General features: G+C 47.3%; 1 long non-coding RNA gene across 1 annotated transcript in view; it reads right to left on the bottom strand.

The window, feature by feature from the left end:
- The window catches only part of LOC146046315 (uncharacterized), a 39,484-nt gene extending 14,668 nt beyond the window's left edge, over positions 1–24,816 (bottom strand). The window contains exons 1-3 of the long non-coding RNA XR_014465848.1: positions 24,696–24,816; positions 24,049–24,223; positions 5,516–5,621 (exon numbers count right to left, since the gene is read on the bottom strand). This is a non-coding gene — a long non-coding RNA (uncharacterized LOC146046315). The remainder of the gene's footprint in view (positions 1–5,515; positions 5,622–24,048; positions 24,224–24,695) is intronic.
- Positions 24,817–26,242: the final 1,426 nt, after the last annotated feature.

Here is a 26,242-nt window from a genome sequence, read left to right as displayed (position 1 = left end):
GCCGCTCTGGCGCACCCCCGGGTGATGTCAGCGAACCGGCAATACTGAGGCGGTGTGAACAGACCAAAATGCAGGGTCGCACCAGGACTGAACCGTTTCAAAGTCCCAGTGCCACCCTGAATTTTGCAATCTGAAAGCGCCGTGTGTAGGGGCCATAGCTTAAGCAATGCGCGGCCCTGCGTGCCACTATCGCCCGGCGATTAATATCCAGGATGCTGGATAAATCTATAATCGCCAGTATCGGGGCCAATGTTCTCACTGAAGAACACGGGCCCCCGACAGATTGCTCAGTGGCACATCTCCCCATGTGTAGGCCCTCTCTCTGCATGTTACATCTGCCTCACCTGCAGTGCAGCATAGGTTTGTCCATTTGCTAAAAAATGTGCACCGTGATCAAGTCTGAATTAGGCCGAATATACAGCAGACAATACTACTGCATATACCGTACTTCAGAACCTTTCTCTTATGATGCGGCATGTTTCACCATGACCGATAAATACACCGGCATCAAAGACCACCTGGTAAATCCCAATAATTGTCTGTCCAGCTGTTGTCTTCTTGTCGACGATCCCTGGGGAACAGAGAGCTGTAGTACATGTAGCTGGTAAATACTCTTTAAGAGAGAGTGTATCTGACATTTATAAATGAGCGCGGTTCCCCAGGAAATCCGCCGAGCGGCCGACAGCAGACAATAAGATTTGCACTCTCATTTCTTAAAAGATCAAAGCAAACTAAAATATTTATCTGGTCGCTTCAAGCAACGCCGCAGTTTCCCATCCAGTCATTTCCAGAACTGAGCTGTGATTCTTATTACAAAAGTGACCCATTGGCTTTATTATGTCATTGTAAGGGGGAAAAAATACCCATAATGTTAGTTATCCTTTAAAATAAAGATATCCACTTTATCTCAGTGTGCGAAAGGAGTGAGTGAAGCTGCAGCTACATACTCGTACATAGGGCCTGATTCAGTGTGGGTTGTAGTTTTGCGAGGATTCATGTGGTACCATGCTGGGTCCCGCGCCTCGATGCAAATTAACGATTCGCCATTTTTTTAACTGACTTGCGTGCCCCCCCCCCACCCCCTTACACACACACACAGGTTGCTGCCACCACAATGGTCAGTCATCACCCTGTTGCCGCCCCCCGCTCGCATTGTAACCGCAATTTAAGGTGGCACCTAGCAGTCAGCTCCACCTTCCAGCTCAGCGCAATACCCAGCGATGTGGGGATTACATCTGGGGTAAGTATCCTGACCCATGTGTGATAACGACTCTGAGGGCTGTTTATTGGGGATTTTATATGGAATGGGATCATTGGGTCGACCATAAGTTGATCTATAGTCATTAGGTGGACACCATTAGGTCGACATACTGGAAGGTTGACAGGGTTCTAGGATGACATGGGTTTAGGTTGACAGGTGTCTAGGTCAATGTGTTTTTTTTTTTTTTTTTACATTTTACCCGAATGTTGACACAGAGGACATGGACACAGTTTTAGGTGCACCGCATTCCCTTGCTGCGCTCGGCACACTATTTTAACCTCCCGCCGCGCCCTAGTGGATGGTAGGGCATGAAATACCGCCTGTCGGCACATGTCGGCTCAAAGAACAATCGAAAAAGCCCTGTCGTCCTTTTGGCTGTCGACCTAACCCATGTTGACCTAACGCATGTGTCGACCTAGTCCCCTGTTGTCCTAGACCCCAGTCGACCTAAACTAAACCCATGTAGACCTAGAACCATGTTGACCTTCCAGTATGTAGACCTAACGGTGTCAACTTAATGACTGTCGACCATCTTATGGTCAACCAACCGACCGTATCCCTGTTATACTAAGCTTGCCTCTAGCATCATCCCTTATAAGTGCTGGCTATCAGGCCCAGGGGCTGGGGGGGGGGGGGGGGGTAAACACAATTAAGTGGGCCCTTCATATATCTTTATTTGCCCCTCAATTGCTCCTTACTCCCTCCATAGACAGTTCCTTCGATGGAACACTGGTCCCACTGACTTCACAGCACTCACAATAGAATGTGCCCGGGAACGGGTATGGGTCAACTTGTTGACAGTAAAATGGTCGACAGTACACAACAAAAGGGTCAACATAAATAAAATGTGGACACAAGGAAAAGGTTGACATGCGTCTTGGAGGATGTTCGGTTGTCTATGTAGACCAATGGTGTCAAACTCATGGCCCTCCAGCTGTCGTGGAACTACATGTCCCAGCATGCCCTGCCACAGTTTTAGCAATTCATTATATAGAATCTGTGGCAGGGCATGCTGGGACGTGTAGTTCCACAACAGCTGGAGGGCCATGAGTTTGACACTACTGATGGACACCATATAAGTGTACCGTGTCCCCTTGCATAGCTCTCTGCCATCTCCATGCTTCGGGCACTGTTAGATTCTCCATGTCGACTGTAAAAATTGTGAAAAACGAATTTCGACCTTTTTCATGTTGATCTTCTCAATGTCGACCTTTTGCCTCTATTGACCTAATGCAAGTCAACCTTTTATGGTGTGTTGACCTTTAGCCTGTCGACTAATAGTGGTCGACCTAATGACTGTTGGCTTTTTTTTTTACTGTTGACCATACGACCGCATTAGGATGTTGCTGGCGGGATCACATGCAGCCTGCTGCTGCTGCGGCCCGGCAGTCACCGGCACAAGCATACGCATTGCGGCAACCGAAAAATTCATATTCTGGGAATTCCGCCCCATGTACAGTAAATAGCGGCCACAAGGCGCTTTACCAGGAGCTGAGAGCTATGTAGATGATCCTTTAAGAAACACAATGTAAGGTTAGATTCTCAGTAACAAATGCACAAATAAACCCAACACCACCAGAGAAGACTTTAACTTGTCAAAACTATAAAGAATAAGGACACACAAATATACTAAAATGCATTGGAATATGTGAATGGTGCCATAGAGTTAATTTATGATCACAGAGATCCGTGTCCCTGCGGCATCTTACACATCGTAAAATCTCTATATTCTGACGGCTGCCGTATATATTATATATATTAGATCAACTTGAAGTATGCATTTATTGGGCCTGCATCCACTGAATATTTTATTGTAAAGGAAACATACAGAAAAGGTGAGGAAATCTTTTGCTATACATTTGGCAGGGGTCATGATGCCCGGTGAAGATACAGGCATTAGCCGCGGGTCCTGGCACCTGCGCAATGGATCTGGTAGGTGCCAGGGCTACACTATGGGACAGATTCTCTAAGCTTCAAAAGTGATAAAATGGAGAGTGATAAACAGCCAGCCAATCAGCTCCTACCTGCCATGTCACAGACTGTGTTTGAAAAATGTCAGGTAGGAGCTGATTGGCTGGTTATCACTTTCCATTTTATCACTTTTGAAGCTTAGAGAATCTGGCCCTATGTCCAGTCACCGTAGCATACCTCCCAACTTTTCATCTTTTCAAATCGGGACCTGCCGCGCCATCTATTCAGGGAGACAGAGGGGCTGGGGGCATGACCAGCAGCTCACATAGAGCTGGCCATAAGCCCCACAGTGCAAAAAAATGGTGGGGTGACTTAGTGGGAGCACCGCGATAATGGGCAACGCCCCCTGTTATGAGGCCACAACCCAAAATGTTGTGCGCACGTCTGTGGAGCGCATAGGAGTCCATCTCTTCATCAGGACAAAATTGGGAGGCATGGCACATGGGGGGGGGGGGGGGGAAGGCAGGGGCACCCATGGGGGGGGGGTCATAGAGGCACATTTGGTGAGTGGAGGTGCATATATGGGGAGAAATGAGGTAGAGGCACCTATGGGGAGGGGGGTAAGGGCAAGCAGCTTGGTGAGGCAAGGGGCAATAAGGGTACATGGGGAGGGGAGATCATAGGCACACATGGGGAGGAAGGAGGTAGAGGCACACATGGGGGGGAGGGGGTGCTTGTTATCAGTGCAGCTGCCCAACCCCATCCTTTCCTTTTTATTATACACTGTCTATCATCCGGAAACCTAACAATATAATTGTACATTTACTCTTATGTGCTGACTGCAATGCTCTGTTTTGTTTGTTGTACAATAAAATATTTAAAAAAAAATATTGTGCGCTTGTAACAGAAACACAATAAATATACAGACATTTGTATCCATAAAATCAGGAGAACTAGGAGATTGCATTTGGGGACAAATTAGTCGGCTGAAAAACAAATTATGGAACAAAGCTTCCTTTAGATAATGCTTCCCTTATGTCATGCTCATCAAATACCTTCACACTTGTTCTGACAAATGCTCCCAACCGCTCCCCAAATAGAATATTAATACAACTCTCAAACAAGGAAAACTTTATTCCTGACATAACTGACATGGCTGCAATAATAAAAAAAACCCTGTCCTGATAAGAGGAAACAGATTTTCAGTATTTCTCTTAGATGCTCACTATGAAAACAGTTGCTGTAAGTTACACCTATTTTGAAAACTAGTTTCAGGGAGATTATAGTTGGTAGTAGAATTTTGCACAGCGCCCCATTGAGGGGGCCTGTCATGCTCCACCCAAAGGGCGTGTCTAGTTCCATATATAGAGAGATTGTGAAAAGAGATTGTGAACGTGGCACCTAGAAGCGTGGGTGTGTACTGCTACATCTGAGAGGAAACTTGTAAAATGACTTAGGGCCGCATTTATCAAGCAATATTTGCAGTTAAATCCCCGAAAACATCATTTTTCGGGGTTCACCGCAAATATTTAGTATCCCCCAAATGTATTAAAGGGGGACCGCAGCAGGGATCCCCGATCCCTGCGGCTATCCTCCCTGCAGCGGTGCCGGCCGCATCCCCCATAGGTTTCTAAGGGGGATGCGAAGCTGCCCGATGTATCAACATCGGGCAGCCCGGCATCGCACCCCTGGGCTATCGCCATTGTAATGTGACGATAGCCCATTGTAGCCTATAGCTACACATCGCACTGCCCGAGCAGGGCAGTGCGGTAAGAGAGGTCGGCGGGGGTCAGCACATAACCGCGCATGCGCTGACCTCCCGGCTTCCGGGTTAGGGCTTCGCAGGGACGGGCACCTATCGGAGCCTTGTCCCTGCGCCCTTAATATTGATACATTGCCCCGATATGTTCACATTTTACAATGCGATCCTGGGTGGTAATATTCCTATGGCCCTAACTGTGCGGAGTTTGTATATTCTCCCCGTACTTGCGTGGGTTTCCTCCGGGTACTCCAGTTTCCTCCCACAATCCAAACAAATACTGGCAGGTTAATTGGCTCCCAAAAAATAAATAACCCTAGAAAAATAACCCTGTCTGTGTGTGCGTGTACATGTGGTAGGGAATATAGATTGTAAGCTCCACTGGGGCAGGGACTGATGGGAATGTTCAAATATTCTCTGTAAAGCACTGCGGAATATGTGTGCGCTATATAAGAAACTGTGAATAAATAAATAAATGTTCTTTTCTTTTATTCACTTTTTCTTGTTTTGATCATACGGTTCCTGTTTATATACGCTGTAAGGCGCTGCAGACCCCTTGTGTCACAATTTAAATAAAAGCATACCGTGACATCACCGGCGCACTCACGCACTCACACAGTGCACCCCTGGGACGAGAGATGCTGCAGAAGAACATCCCGGAGACTGCTTCGGACATTGGGGGACGAGGTACTGTAAGTATGAAAAACACAGTTTTCAGAATATTTTGGTTTTTGGAAAACACGGATAAGGGAGACCCAACCTGTACTGTGTTTTATTTTCAAACTAGTTGTTTACTGTGCTTATTAGTAGAGAGGTGCAGGTTCTGATTTACTCTGACTTTACTCTGATTTCAAAGCAGGATCTTATTGGCTATCCCAAATCACATGACCGTTGTTGACCGTTGATAGCCAATAAGATCCTGTTTTGAAATCAGAGTAAATCAGAGCCTGCAAATCTCTACTTATTAGCAGACATGGGATTATGGTGACGCTTTCTAAAGAATCCGAAGTGTGCAAAACATGTCAAACCTTTACAATGCAAAAAATAACACACCTCAAACCCCGTTCCCCAAATCCATCTTTCCCTGCCTGACAGTTTATCAATAAACCCACGACTGTCTCATGCGTTTCATATTCATCCACTTGTCGTACTTCCCCTAAGTCTGTACACAATGAAATAATTGGTATAAACACACCAGGGAGAAAGAGGATAGAGCGTTCCGAGTCTCCGAATTGTACTGTACCCACATAACCAGTGGAGACTGCAAATCAGTATGATGTGCCTTACCCCATGGTACCAAGCCTGACATTGTTTCTTTAATCTTTCTCTCTTTAATGTGCGACTTCACAATGGAAAGACAGAAGATTATTATTATTTTTATATATATATATATATATATTTGAGGCAGCGTGATCTCCAAATGTTCCCGAGTCTCCGCACAGCGTTATCTGCCGCGTTTGATGGAGCCTGAAATGTACTGTAAAAAAAAAAAAAGTGTGCCTGTGATCACAGGTGGAGGGGAAAGACTTCTTTATTCATTGGCGTATAACTGATTGCGGGATAAAGCTGAAGTGTATTGTAAGGCGAGTCACCATTTGTCTTGTTAGCGGAATTTCCCAGGAACTTTTTATCGACTCGACGAGGATTGCATCCTTACAATGAGACGGTTCTTTCTGTAGTTCAAGAACAAAATGTGAGAGGTCATTTATTTAGTCTGTGTAAGAACATGTTTATGACCTACGCGAGGATGATCAGAGGGGGGGATGACAAAAGGAACGAGGCGGAATAGTATCTGCAATGATGTACACAGCATCATCGTAACTCATTATTTACAAGTCCTGAACTTTTCTTGTGAATTAAATATTTGGTAGAACTTTCGGGAAAAGTACAATTGCAAAAAACGGCAGCAACACACGGGTGACGGCCCTCGCTTCCCTGCTTTCTGTCCTCAGGCGTAACGTGTGTGTGTGGGGGGGGGGGGGGGGGGGGGGCGGCTAAAAGGCTGCATTGAGTTCTGGGATCCGGGGCGCCACCAAGGGCCTGATTCAAGTTTGATTGGAAGGGGCATAATTTGGGCATGTGCAGACCCCATGTGTGATTGCCTTCATCGAGTATCACACTCACACGGGTAGGGGAGGGTGGGGGCGGCATCAGGGATACGCCTGGCATTTAATGGGCATCCCCATGAAAACGCGGGGCCCTGACCTAAGAAGCATTAGCAAGCGCTCAGTGATGAGACACTATCTGCTTTATATGTATATATGTATATATATATATATATATATATATATATACTGTATATATATATATGTATATATATATATATATATATCTATATATATATACAGGGCTATTTTTCAGTAGGCTCCAGCAGGAACTGAGGCCCTTATTCTAGTTCACTCTTTTTCACAAAATATTTCTTAGATGGATAAAACCATGTGCACTGCAGGTGAGGCAGGTGTAAAACCCCACCCAAATCTAATTATTTCTGCACAAGTAGCACCTGACTTACCTGCAGTGCACATGGTTTTGTCCATCTAAAGGTGTGTACACACAGGAGCAATATTGTGTGAAATCGCTGGGAATATGGTCGCTGAGCGACCATATTGCCAGTGATTTGGAGCGCAGGTGGCGATAAATCGCCAGCTGCGCGCTCCCGTGTGCACTGCCTAATGGTCGCTGGTCGCAGGAGCATGCTCCTGCGACCAGCAGCTTTCCCCGCGATTGCTGTGCCGGGGAGATCAGCGTTGATCTCCCCAGCCCCGTGCGGCTGCTCCCTCCCTCCTCCGTTCAAAGTGACAGCAGCAGCGTCTGCTGCTGCTGCGCTCCCCCTCTGCCCCGTAGCAGTGTCTCCTTTTCATCGCTGATGAAAAGGAGACACTGAGCAATATGATTGCTGGGGATATATTGCTAGCAATATATCCCCAGCAATCATATTTCCCCGTGTGTACACAGCTTAAGAAATATTTTGTCAAAAAGAGTGAACTAGAATAAGGGCCACAGTTCCTGCTGGAGCCTACTGAAAAATAGCCCTATATATATATATGTGTGTGTGTGTGTGTGTATATATATATATGTGTGTGTGTGTGTGTATGAAGGCCCTTAGAAGATGTTACCATGGGGCTCACCAATGTATAATTATGCAATTACCCCACTATATATATATATATATATATATATATATATATATACCCTCCAAAGCCTGATATTGACTCTGTGCACCCTGTAGAATGGGGGTAGGTCACTGCTGCGGCAGACAATACTTTCCAAAGGCCGCCGGCAGCATTGAATAGTCCTGCAATTGATTTGATAAACTATAGACACTGACATACGGTGAAGTCAGATGCCCACCCCCCCCGACAGCCGCGTCACTGCCTTATTTCCATGGGAACGGCCAAGCATTTTCATGGTAACACCCATGAACCGCTGGGTATTCCCATGGGCGTGTCCACCCGCCACCACCCTAAGTCCCCCACCCGCACTGTTGGGTGCAAACGTGCCCATTCGCACCTGGCGTCTTCACATGTGCAGAAATGCCATAAGCGTTTTCTCCCATCCGCTGTAATGAGAGAATTTGCTGCTCCCAGTACAGAGACTATGGCACCATCTACGCTATGGAGGCTGATTTCTATAATATCCACGGCATTCTGTGTATTGCTTCAGACCGCCTACCGCGACACTCTCTAGAATGAAAGTGTCAGATACATAGTTTTTGCTTCATGAGACGAATAACTGTATTTGGCCATTCATCCATTTCAATGTATCCGAGATCATTAAAATCAGGGAATGCCTGACTAACTGCTGTGCATCACTGTTCTGGATACGTCTTAGAGATCATGAAACACAGGGGTAGATCGTAGATGTATGAAGTGGTGATAAGGAAGGAGAAGTGATAAAGTGCCTGGTACTTTATCACCGGCCAATCAGTGCCTAACTGTCCCTTTTTAAACCTGACCTGTAACTTAACATTCAGGAGCTGATTGGCCGGTGATAAAGTATCAGGCACTTTATCACTTCTCCCTTATCACTGCTTCATACATCTACCCCTCAGTTATGGCGATTTAATCTCTGTAGCTATATTGTACAGTTCACATTTCTTCTTCTTAATTACAAAAGATCTGACGATGACTGATGCAAATGCAACATTTTGGGAGGCAGCTGCTGAGTGCAGTTAAAAGGTCTCATTTTGACTCCAGCTTGCATGTGTATATATTGGTCGATCCCATAATGGCATTTCTGCTCTAAAGATTACGTTTCCTCTGTAATGGGATAAGGACGGAACCTACTGTCACCTTCACAAGATCAACATTAATCAGTTCATTAATATTCACTTCAATGTAAGTTTCAGTTGGCGTCGAGTACATTGGAAGATTGATTTTTCTTGATCAATTCATTTGTTGCCATTGATTGGTATATAATTAATGATGGCAGCTTGAAGCCCACATAAGCGAACTGACGTAAGGGTCATAGGACACTTTGTTGCTTCGTAGATTGATCCAGGTATCCTTGTTGCCAGTCAAAGTGGAAATATAGTGAATACGGTGCTAAGCCTTGGAGAGTGATACAGTGGAAAGAGAGAGAGATAAAGGGGGTTATTGAAAGTTGGCTCACAAGACACATTTGGTTTGCTAACGGACAAAACCATGTACACGGCAGGTGGGGCAGATGTAACATGTGAAGAGAGTTAGATTGTACAGTACCCCACTGTATTTGCACATATTCCCAGTGAGTGAGAATATGGCATTTGGCAGTGTATCAGGGCACTTGCAGGGGTGCCACAGGTTGCTAGTCCAGGACCAAATCACATTTTTTATGACCAATGCAATATGCAACATCAGTGGTATATCATAGTAGATACAGTTGCAAGAAAAAGTGTGGGAGCCCTTTGGAATTACCTGGATTTCTGCATAATTGGTCATAAAATGTGTTCTGATCTTCATCCAAGTCACAACAATCAACAAACACAGTCTGCTTAAACTAATACCACACAAACAATTACATGTTCTAACGTTTTTATCACCATGTAAACATTCACAGTGCAGGGTGGACAAAGTATGAACCCCTAGGTTAATGGATTCAGGAATCAGCCAACGTGGAGTCCAATCAATGAGACGAGATTCGAGGTGTTGAATAAAGCTGGCCTACCGTATAAAAAACACACGCCAGACTTGAGATTTCTATTTTTAAGAAGGCTTGCCTGATGTGAACCATGCGTTGCACAAAAGAGCTCTCAGAAGATGATATCTAAAACACTAAACAAGGGTGGAGTTCATGAGAGGACACCACGGAGGAAGCCACTGCTGTCCACAAAAAACATTGCTGCATGTTTGAAGTTTGCAAAAGAGCACCTGGCAGCACTCCTGCCAAAATATTCTATGGACAGATGAAAACAAAGTTGAGTTGTTTGGAAGGAACCCACAGCACTATGGGGGTTATTCGGATTCACTCGGAAAGGCACAATCACTCTCTAATGGACAAAACCATGCACACTGCAGGTGGGGCAGATGTAACACATGCAGAGAGAGTTAGATTTGGGTGGGGTGTGTACTTCAAACTGATATCTATATTGCAGTGTGAAAAGAAAGCAGCCAGTATTTACCCTGCACAGAAACAATAAAACACCTAAATCTAACTCTCTCTGCACATGTTACATCAGCCCCACCTGCAGTGCAGCATGGTTTTGTCCATTAGAGAGTGATTGTGCCTTTCCGAGTGAATCAGAATATGTGTGTAGAAAAAAAGCACAGCACACCAACGTCAAAACCTCATCCCAACTGTGAAGTGTGGTGAAGGGGGCATCGTGGTTTGGAGCTGCATCACTGCCCAGTACACACTGGGCAGATTTTGAGCTGAAAGACAAAACTGAGCTGCTTTCAGCACAAAGTCGCCTGGCGTGTATGGGCCGTAAGGCAATTAAAACGTGTTGTATGTATTAGAACTTGTGGTGAGATAATGGTTTCGAAACTGATGGGGATCGATATGAGACCCCTCTTGAAGCTGGATCTGACTTTTAGCAAGTGCTGAATTTTGACTTAAACCTCAGAAGTTGCGAGTCTTTAATTGCGGCTGTGGTTATAAACAAATGCACACTGTTAATTTATGTTAATGAAGTCTCATACTGTGTGTGTGTGTGTGTGTGTGTGTGTGTATATATATATATATATATATATATTCTAATGGAAGCCAGAGACATGTTGTGGGATGATACAGTTCTGTTCTACCATCTGTTGCTGGAGCTCCTGAGCCAGATGTTTCTGTTTCAGTATTGGTGCGCCTGTCAGATGTTCCATGCCTTGAAGTAATTACCCAAACAACGGGGCTCCCTGATAGACTAGCCCTGCTCTACTGTACAGGAATAGAATATATTACATACAATATATATATACGGTATATATAGGAGAGTCCCCAGAGTGCATCTCCAGGCTGTAGTCATTTCAGCACCATGGACAGCGAGAGTGGCTGCTATTGATTTGGAAAGTGCAATTAACAAAAGGAAGCCAGACAGGCTTCTGTGAACACTTCTTTATGTGTAATTTACTATGAAACATAATGAAGTCTGTCCTATTATAAGGGAGCCAGTAAATATTTACTCTTATTGAGCTCATTGTGAAGGGTTTCAATGAACAAACTGAACAAAATAAAACAAATAACAAACATCATAGATAACTGGATTCGGCAAGCTGTCAACAATATGGAATCGTCCCAGGAATGGGGCACCCCTTTTTAAAGAGAAATGAGAATGAAATAATGAAAATACTAGTTTCAATGTACTTTTGATATGTGACAGTTTTTACTGTCACTTTGAGCTGTGACAGTTTTTAGCACATAAATTCTCCTCCCCGCCCCCTGGTCCTACCTACAATATCTGTCACAGTTACCTCTCTTCATATCCCAGCAAGTTTGCAACAGATCAGTGTCCCTGCAATTGCTTTCACTTTCAGTTATGACATCTTTTAGCATGCAAAGGAGTAGTGGCCTCTAGTGGTCACTGGCGGTACTTCAGATGGTGCTTGCACCTTGTTCCCGGGGAAATATGTACTTTGCATATGTGAATCACTGGGGAAATGGCTGCCACGCCACTTTCACAAGGATTAATGTGGACAGCGCCGACCGCCATGGGTCTCTGGAAGGGTAAGTATAATTCAATGGGTGCAGAATGTCCATTGGGGGCGATTCGAATTCGCCCCCATCCCCGATTTTCAGGGTTTGCCCAGGAACTTAGATTATCATCAGTACTACTATACTTAAGCGGTTTAGGAAAGGGTAAATGTTAATAAGTAAATAGGTGAGGGGGGGGGGGGTGCATTTAGGAGGCTGAACTGCACCCATTATGGCTTGCGAGGGGGGGGGGGGTTCCAGTCTGAGGGGTGACTGTGATAGCTTTCACCGGGGACAAGGGGAGATTACAGCCTCCTCATATGGCCTGGACCATTCCGGATTTTATTACATCCCTAGACCATACAGGCAGGCTTTATTCTCCCCCTTCTCCTCTCCCTGGTGACAGAACGGCGTTCCGGGGTGCTGTCCGGTTCCGGTTTTTACCCATTCACTTATGGCTAGGGATGGCCATCGACCATCGATGATTCGAAATCATCGATGGTTCATGGTCGATGTCGAATATTTTTGCCATCGATGGGGGAGAACCAGATGGTTTCCCTCCATCGATGGAATAGCAAAACGATGTTTTGCTTTTTTTATTTTTTTCAAAGTGCCGGGACACGGAGCATAGCTCAGCCCCCACAACACCCGCGAAGCCCCGCCCCCATGTTTTGATTGGCCCACAGGCCAATCAAACAAACACAATGGCTGACCATCGATATGTAAAAATATCGATGGTCAGCCATTGCATAGTTTAGTACTATCGATGGCCAGTTGCAGAATTGCCATCAATGGCAACCATCGATGGCAATGGCAACGATGGCCATCCCTACTTATGGCTCCTAGCATGAGTCATGCATGTTCGTCATTCGTCCCATACACTAATCACATAATGGAAATAAAGCTTCTGAGAAATTCTGAACCGTGTTTTCAATGCCTGCTTATTGCTTGGCTGCTTTGTGGTGTCAGCACAACCACTCAGGTGCTCGGGATCACCCTAACTTAAGCACCGGTCGTCCAATGAGAACTCCCTATGATTACAAGGCCTCTCTATATATCAGGTGATCTGACCCATCCATTATCCCACGCTTTACAAAGAAAGTAATCATTCTTCAAAGAGCCGTTTTTCCCTGCACATAAATTGCCGTGCGAATGTGGCCGAGGGCGGCGATGAAGCACAGGGAAAATTGCTACAATGGAACCATTAATACATATCTCCTGGAAGTTTGCTCCAACTCTCTTTCTCTGACTGCAATTGGGTTTATTGCTCTGCAGCAGGAATGGTAATAGATTCAGCGGCTGCACAAAGGGGTGAGAGTTGCCTTATCTATTCTGTTTTTCCTTCAGAAACGCTACATTGTACAAATCATGGAATGTGGAATGAATAGCGGTGTACTTTATGTATACACCTATGGATAGGACGCTTAACTTGTGTGTACTTTTAGACATATGTGTCGGTGGATGAGGTTCAAGCAGGATTGTGTCTTTTCTAACACCGGGACCTGAGGCAGGTTGAACACCGGCAGAGATGGCCAGGGACATTGAGACGGGAAGGGAATGGTTACGCTTACGAGTCCCCCGCACCCATTTTACCCGTCAGCATCCTGTGTCTCCCTAGATCAGTCATGTCCAAACTATGGAGGTTATTCTGGTTGGTGCGGAACTTTCCGAATTCTTTCGGAGTGGACCGCACGCCACGCTGTGCGGACATTGTAAGAAAAAACGCCCACAGGTCCTCCGCATTCGGACGGACTCGCTCTCTAAGAAGAGGGTGTGATTACGGACAACATCCAAACCGTGCGTGTGCGGTGGACACATACATATTCTGCACGGTCTTACAGCGTCTGAACGGACTGGAAGCTGCCCGTACGCACCGATGCGGTGTATTTCCGCAAAACTCACGACTAATATCTATTGCTGAATGTAAAAGTGACATGTATATTTATATTAGTGATACCAAGTTCTGTCCATTGCTTGCAGTGTAAATGTGTGTAACAAATGCAGCCGTGCTTTCAGCATAGATTTGTGTGTTTAGTAATGGTCCATTTAAGCTGCAAGGTTTCCAATTGAAGCAATGAAAAGAGTGTAATTAATGAGTAATGAGTAGAGGAGTGGATTGTATTGTGTTCAGCTGACAGTGGTTCAGGTGCGGGCGTACTAATTGGGCGATCCAAATGCCTAGCACATGAACAAGTGGTGTCTGCAAAGCAATACTTGCTTATGAACACCGCATATTTTCTGCCTTTTGGTTCGTTTGCAGTCGGTGTCCGAATGCACGCCAACCAGAATTAGTGCACTCCCTCGTGTACGCCCAGTTTAGCCCACTTTGAAACTATGCCCCTGTGTACTTCCGAATGACGCCCATATTACGCCCATATTTCCCGAGTGAATGCGGTGCACATTTCTGTACGGTATTAGTGAGAACGAGTACGAAGACCATGCGTGGCACATGCGCATAGCGTTGCCCACGCATGCGCAGACGGCTAAAAAACGCCATCCGAAAGAATTCAGAAATTTACGCATCGGCCAGAATAAGGCCCTATGTCCCTCCAGCTGTTGTGAAACTATAAGTCCCATCATGCCTTGCCACAGTTTTGCTATTAGGGAATGCTAAAACTATTGCAAGGCCTGCTGGGATGTGAAGTGTCACAGCTAGATGAGCCTTAGTTTGGACATGCCTGCCCTAGATGATGCATTAGGGCCAGTACACGAAGGGAGAATAACCTGCAATTCACAAGTTGTAGTCTGCCATATGCACATTGCATTGGGAAATCAACCTGAGCTTTCTAAGCACACATTGTACCACCTCACATTGAAGTTACCCGTCTCTTCTTGCTTGCAGCTGCTCTCTTGTCTCGTTGGTACAGTCTGCTGATTGAGCATTTAAATCCATATCTACAACAAAAGCTGCTGCTATGGGCCATGCACAACAGCTCTTCAGTGCCCCTTTCACTGTATGTTGTGCAATTCCTATGGGCAACTGTAACCCCCCCCATCATGTGTATGTATGACAATAACCACATACATTATTAATGCTACTCTGCCATCTTGTGTCAGCTGCTTTCCTAAGTGTTTTATAGCTGATATGATTGGTTCAGGTCCTACTTTAAAAAGCCAGGAGAGATTCAAACCAGGTATATATATATATATATATATATATATATATATATATATATATATATATATATATATATATATATATATATATATATATATATATATATATATATATATATATACTTGCTTCCTGCCACACCAGAGGACACATCTATATATACGTTTTCATACCTCCCAACTGTCCCGCTTTTCGTGGGAACAACCTGTTTTTTTGGGGGGAAGTTTCCACATCCTGCCCGGACCGGCATTGTCCCGCGGTGGGGGCAGTTGGGAGTCCCCCCTGTCATCCGTTAATAGATGCCGTGTGCATGTGCACAGCGTTGCATCTATTCCTGCAGCCAGAGCGGCTGGGGGCATGGCTAGTGGCTCACGGAGCGGCTGTCCAGGCCCCCACAGTGGCAAAAACGGGGGGCATCGTGAGTACATGCCACTAGGCCACGCCCCAAAATTTCAGCACGCAATGTGCCTCTTTACCTCTCTTCAATGTTGGGAGGTGTGCATTTTAGGTGTTAGTATGACACTTCTATATAGTGGAGTTTCCGCAGTGACAGTACACAGCCTTTTCATTTATATGGAGACTATTCATAAGGGTCCCATCACATGACCACTAAAGAATACCCTAAAGCAGAGTTACGATTGGCTTATCCCTTTGAGGTGTTCCTATGATCAATTATTATCCCCTACATTGGATTTGTGGAAGTACCGCTAAAACGGCCATTCAGTGCACCAGGAGAACAGTTATAAGGGTCCCATCATACTATCATTAAAGAATAGTCCTAAGCTGATATACCAATGATAAATTCCTTTTAGGTGTAACCCCTGATGAAGGCTCTGTGAGACGAAACGCGTCGGGTGCTGCTTCTTATATTTTCATCGTCATCGATTACGGCGATTGTCATGATCAAGAAATGATTGTCCAAACTTAAGGATTGTGAACATTTAGGATTTTATGAATGGACTTTTTTATATACAATATATTCTTCTGCAAAAAAACCATCGCATATGCCATTATTTGTTTATTCTCTCAAAATGTTGGTCCGCCTACCCTGCCCCTGTCTTCTCACTCAGAAAGACAAATCTGCGGGAAGGGTCGCAGTCCCTGTTAGAAATGAATTGCAGCTGCAGTGTTGAGGAAGTGCAGGGTCATAGTACAGTACACGCTGGGATTATTTGGGCTATGTGTAGCCTCAAGGCTGCAGCATATGTGTATCTGTCATTGGGTAGATGGAACGGTCAATGCCCTCTACACAGCTCTAGAGACATTATTACATAATAGCGAACTATGAAAGTAAAGTGTCATCCTGCAAAGTAATAGCTGCCGTGTAACTTGGAGGCTGCTACATGTGTGTGCGTGTGCTGTCTAATTCATCCTCTGTAACACAATGCAAGGACTTCAGCTAGAGGAAGGTGTTACACTGAAGATCTTATGATGAATGGGGAGCTGTCAGCTTTGCTAATGTGTTTCTTTCAGCAATATATAGCATGCCGCATCAATTTCTTTTGTTCCCTAACAAGTAATTACAGTTTTAAACAAACACATTAAAACGCGATTAATGTACATGTGTTGTGATTGCATTGCTAGCAAAAGAAGCATCTTTTAATCAAACAGTGATTACCTCCCACCAACGACAGTCTTGGTTTGACAGACCAGAGAGATATTTTCAGTGCATCCCTTTTGCAGGGACCATTGTATCCTACAGATCAGTCAGCTTCAGTGTGATTGCTACCAGTGGCGTAGCTTGCTTTGTGGCGCCCCCCCGCCGTTAATGGGGGGGGGGGGCGCCTCCCCGTCGGCCTCCCTCCCTCCCCCGGCCGCCCGTGCCCCCCCATCGCCGCAGGCTTACCTGTCTGCGGTGCAGCACGTCCCGGCTCCCCTCCTGGCTTCAATTAATTTTATGCAGACGGACCACGATAAAATGGCCGCCGCCATACCGCAGACAGTTTCAGAGAACTGTCTGCTTTATGGGGCGGCCATTTTATCGTGGTCCGTCTCCATAGAATTGATTGAAGCCAGGAGGGGAGCCGGGACGCGCAGACAGGTAAGCCTGCGGGGGATGGGGGGCGGGGGCATTACTATAGCACCGCAGCCCCCCCGGCGCCCCCACATGCACAGCGCCCCCCCGCGACCGCGGAGGCTGCGGTGCTATAGTTACGCCACTGATTGCTACACATGATCATCCATTCGCAACCTTGGGTGCGGCAGATAAATCATTCGATGGTCGCTGTCGGCTCCCACACAGCGGCTGCACATGCGCAAAAAACCTATGCGCAGTCCCAAACAATCGGTCCCCGTGCAAATGTGTGGGGAACCGACTGAATCAGAATACCCCCCAATGTATACAGGTTGCATAAAATAAGCTTGTCCCTAATCGAACCCAGCCCTTAAGGTGCCCATACACGCACCGATTGTGTGTGCTGTGTATTTTGTACTTCAAGCTGCCATGCGATTTTGGCACTTGAAGTGGATGCGATGCAATGCCATGTACTGTGGTTTGCGGGTGCGATGCGATGACATGTGATTTTAGCAACTTTTTATTTTTATTTTAAAGTTAATAGGTACAGGGCCGTCTTTCCCATTGGGCTGAATGGGCAGTTGCCCAGGGGCCCAAGGATTGTAGGGGCCCAGCCCACTGGGGAAGACGGCACTGCTCTGGGGAATGGCGGTGGGCGGCTGGGATGCGGTCAGCGGCTGTCAGCGGCGACTCAGCGGTGGCGGCGGTGATCCAGGCAGCGGGGGGCTGGGATCTTGATGTAGCAATCTGGGCGGCATATGTCGGGGATGCTCCTGGCAGCAGCTGTCAGCGTTGTCCATACAGGCAGTGGTGACTCAGACCTTGCTGTAGCTCTATTTGCCGCTGGGCGGGAAGCGCTGCTGATTCTGAAAATTCTGGCCGGACCTTGATTGGCCGGACGCTCAGCCAATCAGTGTCCGGCCAGTCTTTTCAAAATCTGCAGCGCTTCCTGCCCGGCAGCAAATAGCGCTACAGCAAGTTCTGAGCGAGCTGCCTGGACGGACAACGCTGACAGCTGCTGCCTGGATCCCCACCACACACCGCTACATCAAGCTCCCAGCCCCTCCCCCCCCCCCCCCCCCGCTGCCTGGATCACCGCCGCCACCGATGAGTCGCCTAGACAGATGCCGCTGACAGCTGCTGCCTGGATCCCCACCACACACCGCTACATCAAGCTCCCAGCCCCTCCCCCCCCCCCCCCGCTGCCTGGATCACCGCCGCCACCTATGAGTCGCCTAGACAGATGCCGCTGACAGCTGCTGCCCGGATCCCCGCCACACAACTCCCAGCCCTCCTCTGCTGCTGCACATAGGTGGGTGGAGGGGGGCCCTAAAAATTATTTTGCCCAGGGGCCCAGTAGATTGTTAAGACGGCCCTGAATAGGTACTAATGGACATCGCATCGTATCGCATGTACTCCTGTACTGATGCGATGCAATGAAGCACAAAAAGTACTGCCTGCAGATACTTTTTGTGCTTTACAATATTGTACCTGCGGGTACGCGCATCGCATCCCTGCAGGTACACGGCGCGATTATCGCACATGCGGGGACAAATGTAATAGGGTGAGAGTTTCAGAAAGTGAGAGATTTTGGGAGAGTTTTCCCATGTTTTTTTAAAGCACCAATCAATTACATGGCAAAATCAACCTGGTTTTGCAGTGTAATTGATCGCTGCTTTAAAAAAAAAAGGGAAAAACTCGCCCAAAATCTCTCACCCTATTCAGGGAGAGATTGGACCTTGTAGCTAATACTGAGGTAAGTTGCAATGATAACCATGACCGGCATATAGTTATTCCTAGTTATATAACGCGTAGGAAAGCCAGAGAAGGTACAGTATATGGGGATATACAAAGAAGAGAATTGATAATTCCAGGAGGGGTAACACAAATGTGCGGGGATTTTGGAAAGATGGAGAAATTGACAAAAGTCTGAAATCTCAAACAGAACACATGAAATTGCAATCTCATATATTTAGCTACATCTGTCACTCAATCTGTGAGTGTGTCTATAACGCTGGGTGGAGTCATAGGCTATCAGCGCCTCTGACTCCACCCACACACACTCACACAGTGACAGAGAGGAGAACCAGGCAGCCCGCGGTGCCAGACAGACACCCTCTGCCTCCTCTCCCTCCCCATGCTGGCAGGCAGAGACACTGCAGCCTCCAGAGCATCGCTCACCCCCCCCCCCCCCCAAAGATGGATAGCAGCAACCGGGGGCTGGAGACCGCACCTCTCCCCCTCCGGCCCGTCTCTCACGGACTTCATGGAGCACGTGAGCGGTAGCACCTGCAACCTCCCCCCCAGCTGCTTAGCGCTGCCTGGCGCCCGCACCTCTAAACACCTCTTCCAGCTACCCCTATTATCTGTCCATTAGGGTCAGCCCAGCCTAGGTACCATGGTGGCGAACATATGGGGCTAGAAGCCAGGGAAGGGCCTACATAGGGCTTTGGAATCTTGGTAGCTATGTTGCTATTTGAAGCACTACTGCTCACCCTGACCTACCCCACACAGCAGCACAGTCACCGCTGCCAGACACAATTCTGTCTGGCCCTGTAGCAGCAGCCCTCTGTCTCCTGCCCCACCACCATGATGACAGCAACAGCATGTGTTTCTCAGTACAACGTGGGGACCGTCGCAGCAGCCGCCAGCTGTCAGTAGGGAAGCCACAGTATATGGGGGTATTATTACTGCACACTGACAGAGTGGGTCATAACTCCCCTTCTGTAATGTATAAATTGTGGCCACATACCATGGACAGCACCCCATACCCACCACCTGCCCTGCGCACAGCTCACTTATATCAACTTTCACCCCCACAACTTTAACTCTATCACCCACAGCACACCCACCCCTCCCACACTACCACCGCCTCACACACTCCCCCACCTGCAACAACCCAGCACACACCACTCCCCTACCCATGGTACTAATGCACCACTCTTGCAACCCCTGCACCTCCTCAACCCGCAGTACCCACCCAAACCAACCACGCACCTGCCCATCACTCACCCACAGCACCTATACCTCCCCCACCACAGCACCATCGTTCCTGCACACACAGCATCCCCAACACTGCCCCTCACTCAACCAATGCACCCCCACATACCATCAACCCACAGCACCCACCCGGGACACCCCCCCCCCCCCCAACTGCAACTCCACCACTCACACCACTCCCTGTCAACCTCGCACCCGACCCTCACCCACCCACGCCACCACCACACCCACCCGCCACTCCACCAACCACAGCACACCCTAATCCACCACACCACCCCCACATCTGCCTGTAAAGACACCACACCCGCCCTTACCACAACGCCCCTCCGGCACAAACCATATTTCATGCAATAAAGCAGGTTAAGGGGCCGGGGCCCCTTACGACGGTGTGAGTAGCGCCCGTAGGGCACGATGAATCTCCTAGTATATTAATATTACACATGGGATAGACAGACAGCAGAACATGGAATAAATTATGTCTGTGTTCTGTTTTCACACCAAGAAAATAATACATTTGAATCCACGGTACTTATGTATTATCTGGGCGCCCGATTTTTCGATTGTATGCCATAACTTAAGGCATACAATCAGATGCGATGGACCTGATTTTTTCGGAAAAATCGGGTCCATCGCATGCAACCAAATCGCATGCGATGCGATGGACCCGATTTTTACATTAGATCCAATGTTAAATGGTCCCTGAGACCCGATTTTCTATTCTATACCCACCCTGTTCATACCCCCACTATCCAAGTGGGCATGGAGTTGATTTTATATAGTGTGGCGAGCCCGAAGCGCGGCGAGCGCACGGAATGGGATCATTCGTCAGACTGCATTTAGGTCTACCTGACTGAAGGTCGACATGGGTTAGGTCGACGAGGTCATTAGATCAACAGGGTCATTAGGTTGACATGTGTTAGGTCGACAGGTGTTAGGTCAACAGGGTCATTAGGTCGACAGTGAAAAAGTCAACATGGGTTTTATTTTTTTCATTTTTCAAGCGTCGACACAGTCAACATAGCACCGCGTCCCCTCGCATGGCTCACTACGCTTGGCACACTATTTTATTCTCCCGCCACGCGCTAGTGGATGGTAGGGCATGAAATACCGCCTGTCGGCACATGTCGACTCATAAAACAGTCAAATGACCCCATGTCGACCTTTTGCCTGGCGACTTTCCCCATGTCGACCTAATGACCCTGTCGACCTTATAAAAGTCGACCAAATGACCCTGTCTGCCTAATGACCCTGTTGACCTAAGTCATGTCGACCTTCAGTCATGTCGACCTAAATGCATGTCTACCTAAATGCAGGTCGACCTAGTGTTGTAGACCTAATGCTTGTAGACCTAAATGCTGTAGACAATATGACCGTATCCCGAGGGGACGCGGAATACCTAACATATATTCCGCGTCCCCTCGCTGCGCTCGCCACACTATATAAAGTCAACTCCATGCCCACTTGCTCTCTCTATGGGGGTCGTGGACATTGGCCCTTATTCTGGTTCACTGGCAAAGGCAAATTCCTTCTCACACGGACAAAACCATGCTGCCACCTCGGGTGACACAGGTGCCCCCGCCATAGAGGCACAAACAATACAGGCTTGGGAACCAGAGACAAAGAGACCCACATACAGGCTTGGGAACCAGAGACAAAGAGACCCACATACAGGCTTGGGAAGCTGAGACAAAGAAACCTATCCCCAACCCCCATCCCCACCCGTGGCTGTTATTGCATGGCTATCGGGCGTGGCCCCTTGGCGATGGGGTTACCAGTTCTTTAAGAATTGGTAGTGGCACAGCCACCATGGACCAACGCAATATTCATTTTGCTGTTAAGTTAGAACCGTCTAAATGTGCTGTCAGACTTGCTGTGATAGAATGCACTGACAACTTTCAGCTTAATTTGCAAAACATATATTATTCCATATGAAATAATTCAGAAATCACCACCAAATGTTGTCCAAAGATTAGGGCCATTTCTAGGCCATTTGGATAGTGGGGGTATGAACAGGGTGAGTATACAATAAAAAATGGGGTCTGGGGGGCATTTAACATTGGGCCCAATGTAAAAATCGGGTCTCAGGGACCATTTAACATTGGATCCAATGTAAAAATCGGGTCCATCGCATCACATGCGATTTGGTTGCATGCGATGCGATCGACCCAATCAAAAAATCGGGCGCCCAGATATTACATAAGTACCGAAACCACTTCCTCATCTTTGCGGCCACCGTTTACGCTGCGGAACTTACGTACTGTACGAATGTTTGCACATCGCCACACTGGGTCCATGCCACCACCCTAGGTTCATGCCACCATCCTGTGACCACGCCACCATGTATTACCATTAGTAAAGTTCAGGTGAGTGAACTGAGCCACCGAGCCCGAAGCGTGGCGAGTGAAGCGAGCCCGAAGCGTGGCGAGTGAAGCGAGCCCGAAGCGTGGCGAGTGAAGCGAGCCCGAAGCGTGGCGAGTGAAGCGAGCCCGCCAGGGGGCAAATTTAGTAAACATCTTTTACCTAAAAAAATGCCTCTAAAGTAGATTTGTAACCGTTCCCTCGCCGAAAATCCTTTCATAGCAGTTAAGTAGCGGCTAACATAACTGGCGTAGCGCTGGCCGCAAAGATGAGGAAGTACCGTCATTTCTTCAAACCCAGTGAGCTGGCGTGCAGTCATACCATACAGTACAACCTGCAAGCCTGGCGTGCAGTCATACCATACAGTACAACCTGCAAGCCTGGCGTGTGCGTTCGATGGGTCGACACTAATTAGGTGGACACTCAATAGATCATCTACTATTGGCCAACAGACCATAGGTCGACACTTTAAAAAGGTTGACATGGCTACGTCGAAAGGGACAAAAGTTCAACACAAGCAATAGGTCAACATAGGAAATAGAAAATGTGGACATGAAAAAGGTTGACAAGGGTAGCAAGACATCGTGCCGGAAGCCTGGCGAGCGAAGCGGTACACTGAAATACAGTTCATGTCGACCTAAGTCGACACAGACACCGTGAAAACTCAACTTTTGTACGTAGACCTATTGCTTTTGCCGACCATTTGTCCCTCTCGAGCTAAGCCATGTTGACCTTTATAAGGTGTCGACCTATGGCCTGTTGACCAACAGTGGTCAACCTATTGAGTGTCGACCTTTATTGCGTCAATTCTATGACCCATACCCCATGCCTAACAGCCAAACAGGAGGCAATGTTTTACAGTACATGCAGTTGTGGCAACCTCAGCTGGAGGAGTACATGCTGCTGTAATACATCATGGGCGGGATAGGGGCTTGACGCGGACAGTCTCAGCGAATCAAAATCTTACAGCCCAGCCTCCCTCTGAGTATTGCATCATTGCTCCATGGGAACATGGCGGAAATAGCGCAAAATATTCTGCCCCACCCCATAATGTGCCCATCAAAAGGGGAGGAAAAAAAGTAGGGGAGTATGGGCAAAGGATGGATATTGGGCTTATTAGCACCAGAATTATTAGTAGATCTAACCCATTACACTTACAGAACTTACATAGGCCACAAAGACATTTAAACCCTTTTCACATCGCGAACGCGGGGTCACACCCGGGATTTTAGACACGGGTCCACCCCTAGAGCGACCTGGCATTTGTGATGATTTGCCCCTCAGGACACTGACATCACAAAGGAAGGGGTGTCATCTGGGGGTGTGGCAGTAGGCAGCGCTTGGAGCTGACGCTATAGTGTTACCTGTTTACACTGTTCAGCAACCCGGGTCAGACCCAGGTAAAACACTTATTTTAACCTGTGTCGGAATGCCGGGTTGCTGGACCCGAGAGTTTTCAAATGGCCCTTTCACATCGGTTCCAGGTTATTTGTGCGGTGTGAAAGGGGTAATAGAGACAAAAGGAAACGTACCTAAAATGATCTGTTACACTTTTACGAACTGAGCGGTCTAAGCCTTGGGGGCTATTCAATCCGGTCGAATTTCCTGGCCAGGTGAAAAATCGGCAATAATTCTCTGATTAGCATTCAATCGCCCGTTTTCGCCCGTTTTTGAATCCGTCTTCACATTTTGACTATGGCATTTCACCTTTTTTTCGGGATGGGCAAAAACATGCGAAAACATAAACAAATTTGGCAAAACCACGTGAGTTTGTGGAAATTTCTCCTATCCACGCAGAACTTCCAGTACCCCCCCCCCCCCCTCCAGCAGAACAGCAGCACTTCCCATACACCCACTCCAGTAGAACAGAAGCACTTGCAGTACCCGCTCCCCCCACTATAACAGCATCACTACCAGTACCCCCCCTAGTAGAACAGCAGCACTACCAGTCCCCCCCCTCCAGCAGAACAGCAGCACTTCCAGTACACACCCCCTCCCCAACCCCTCCCCCAATAGAACAGCATTACTTCAGTAACCAAACCCCCTAGGCCTGTTATTACATCTTATTTGTAGCATGAGTACACAAGTGTACACAAAAGACCCCCACCCCCCTTCCGCATAGTAACCTGTTAGGAGTTAAATGTCCTCCCCCCCCCCCCCCCCCCCCCCCCCCGCTTACCTCCCCATGAGCCTGATATTCTGGAAGCCTCCTTCATCCAAGGTACTGGGACCCACATCACTGCAGCAGCGGCAGGAGCAGACACTCTGCCCCTACTTCCGCAGGAGCAGGGAGATGACCGGGAGCGGAGCTCAGTAGTGTGTGCCCGGATTACACAGTCGTTCCGGGTGTAGTTCCAGTAGCTGCCAATAGGTGGCGATGGTGCAGCACAGAGCGGATGACGTCACTGCAGTGGAGCTACGAGTTACACAGAGAGGCTTTTCTGGCTGGTTGGCACAGTGGCGCGTGTCTATTAGTCCAAGCTACGGGGAGCCACAGGTTGCAGGTTCGAGTCCCGAGACCCAACACGTGGCAAGGGAGGGACACATCGAAACAACCTGATTTTTATTTTTTATATATTGATAATATTATCTATACATTTATTTTCAACAGGAAATATTCTGTATAGATAATATTATCTATATACCCGAGGAGAATAAGTGGGGGAAGGACAGAGGCTGGTGGTGGCATTTGTGTAATACAATTGTTTAACATATACATAGTATTAATTACCATAAAACTGATTGTTACATGACTAATACACCAGAGAAATAGTGACCTGCATAAGAAGTGCATAAAGAGAAAAGTGACCTGAAATTTGTCATTGTGTTATTATTATATTTTATTTGGTGTTATTCTGATTCCGTATACAGCCACCATCTTGTACCTCCCTCAGTATACAGTGTCCGGCTTCCCGTGTGTCCGCGCCGTCTGTCTGTGTTATTGTGTTATATGTATACAGTCGCCATCTTGTACCTTCCTCAGTATACAGTACCTGGCTTCCTGTGTGTCTGCGCCGTGTCTCTGCATCATTGTGTTATATGTATACAGTCGCCATCTTGTACCTCCCTCAGTATACAGTATCTGGCTTCCTGTGTGTCTGCGCCGTGTCTCTGCATCATTGTGTTATATGTATACAGTCGCCATCTTGTACCTCCCTCAGTATACAGTATCTGGCTTCCTGTGTGTCTGTGCCGTGTCTCTACGTCATTGTGTTATATTTATACAGTCACCATCTTGTACCTCCCTCAGTCAGTATACAGTATCCGGCTTCCTGTGTGTCTGCGCCGTCTGTCTGTGTTATTTTATTCTCCGTATACAGTCGCGATCTTGTACCTCACTCAGTATACAGTATCTGGCTTCCTGTGTGTCCGCACCATCTGTCTGTGTTATTGTGTTCTCCGTATACAGCTGCCATCTTGTACCTCACTCAGTATACAGCAGGCATGTCCAACGTTGGCCCTCCAGATGTTGTGAAACTACACATCCCAGCATGCTTTGCCACAGTTTTGCTATTAGTGAATGCTAAATCTATTGCAAAGCATGCTGGGATGTGTAGTTTCACAACATCTGGAGGGCCAACGTTGGACATGCCTGGTATACAGTATCCGGCTTCCTGTGTGTCTGTGCCGTCTGTCTGTGTTATTGTGTTCTCCGTATACAGTTGCCATCTTGTATCTCACTCAGTATACAGTATCCGGCTTCCTGTGTGTCCGCACCGTCTGTCT

Source organism: Crinia signifera, chromosome 11 (assembly GCF_055691185.1).
Source record: "Crinia signifera chromosome 11, ASM5569118v1, whole genome shotgun sequence".
In the NCBI taxonomy this organism is placed as follows: Eukaryota; Metazoa; Chordata; class Amphibia; order Anura; family Myobatrachidae; genus Crinia; species Crinia signifera.
The sequence above is the reverse complement of the archived record's forward strand: the minus strand, read 5'-3'. Positions and strand labels throughout refer to the sequence as shown.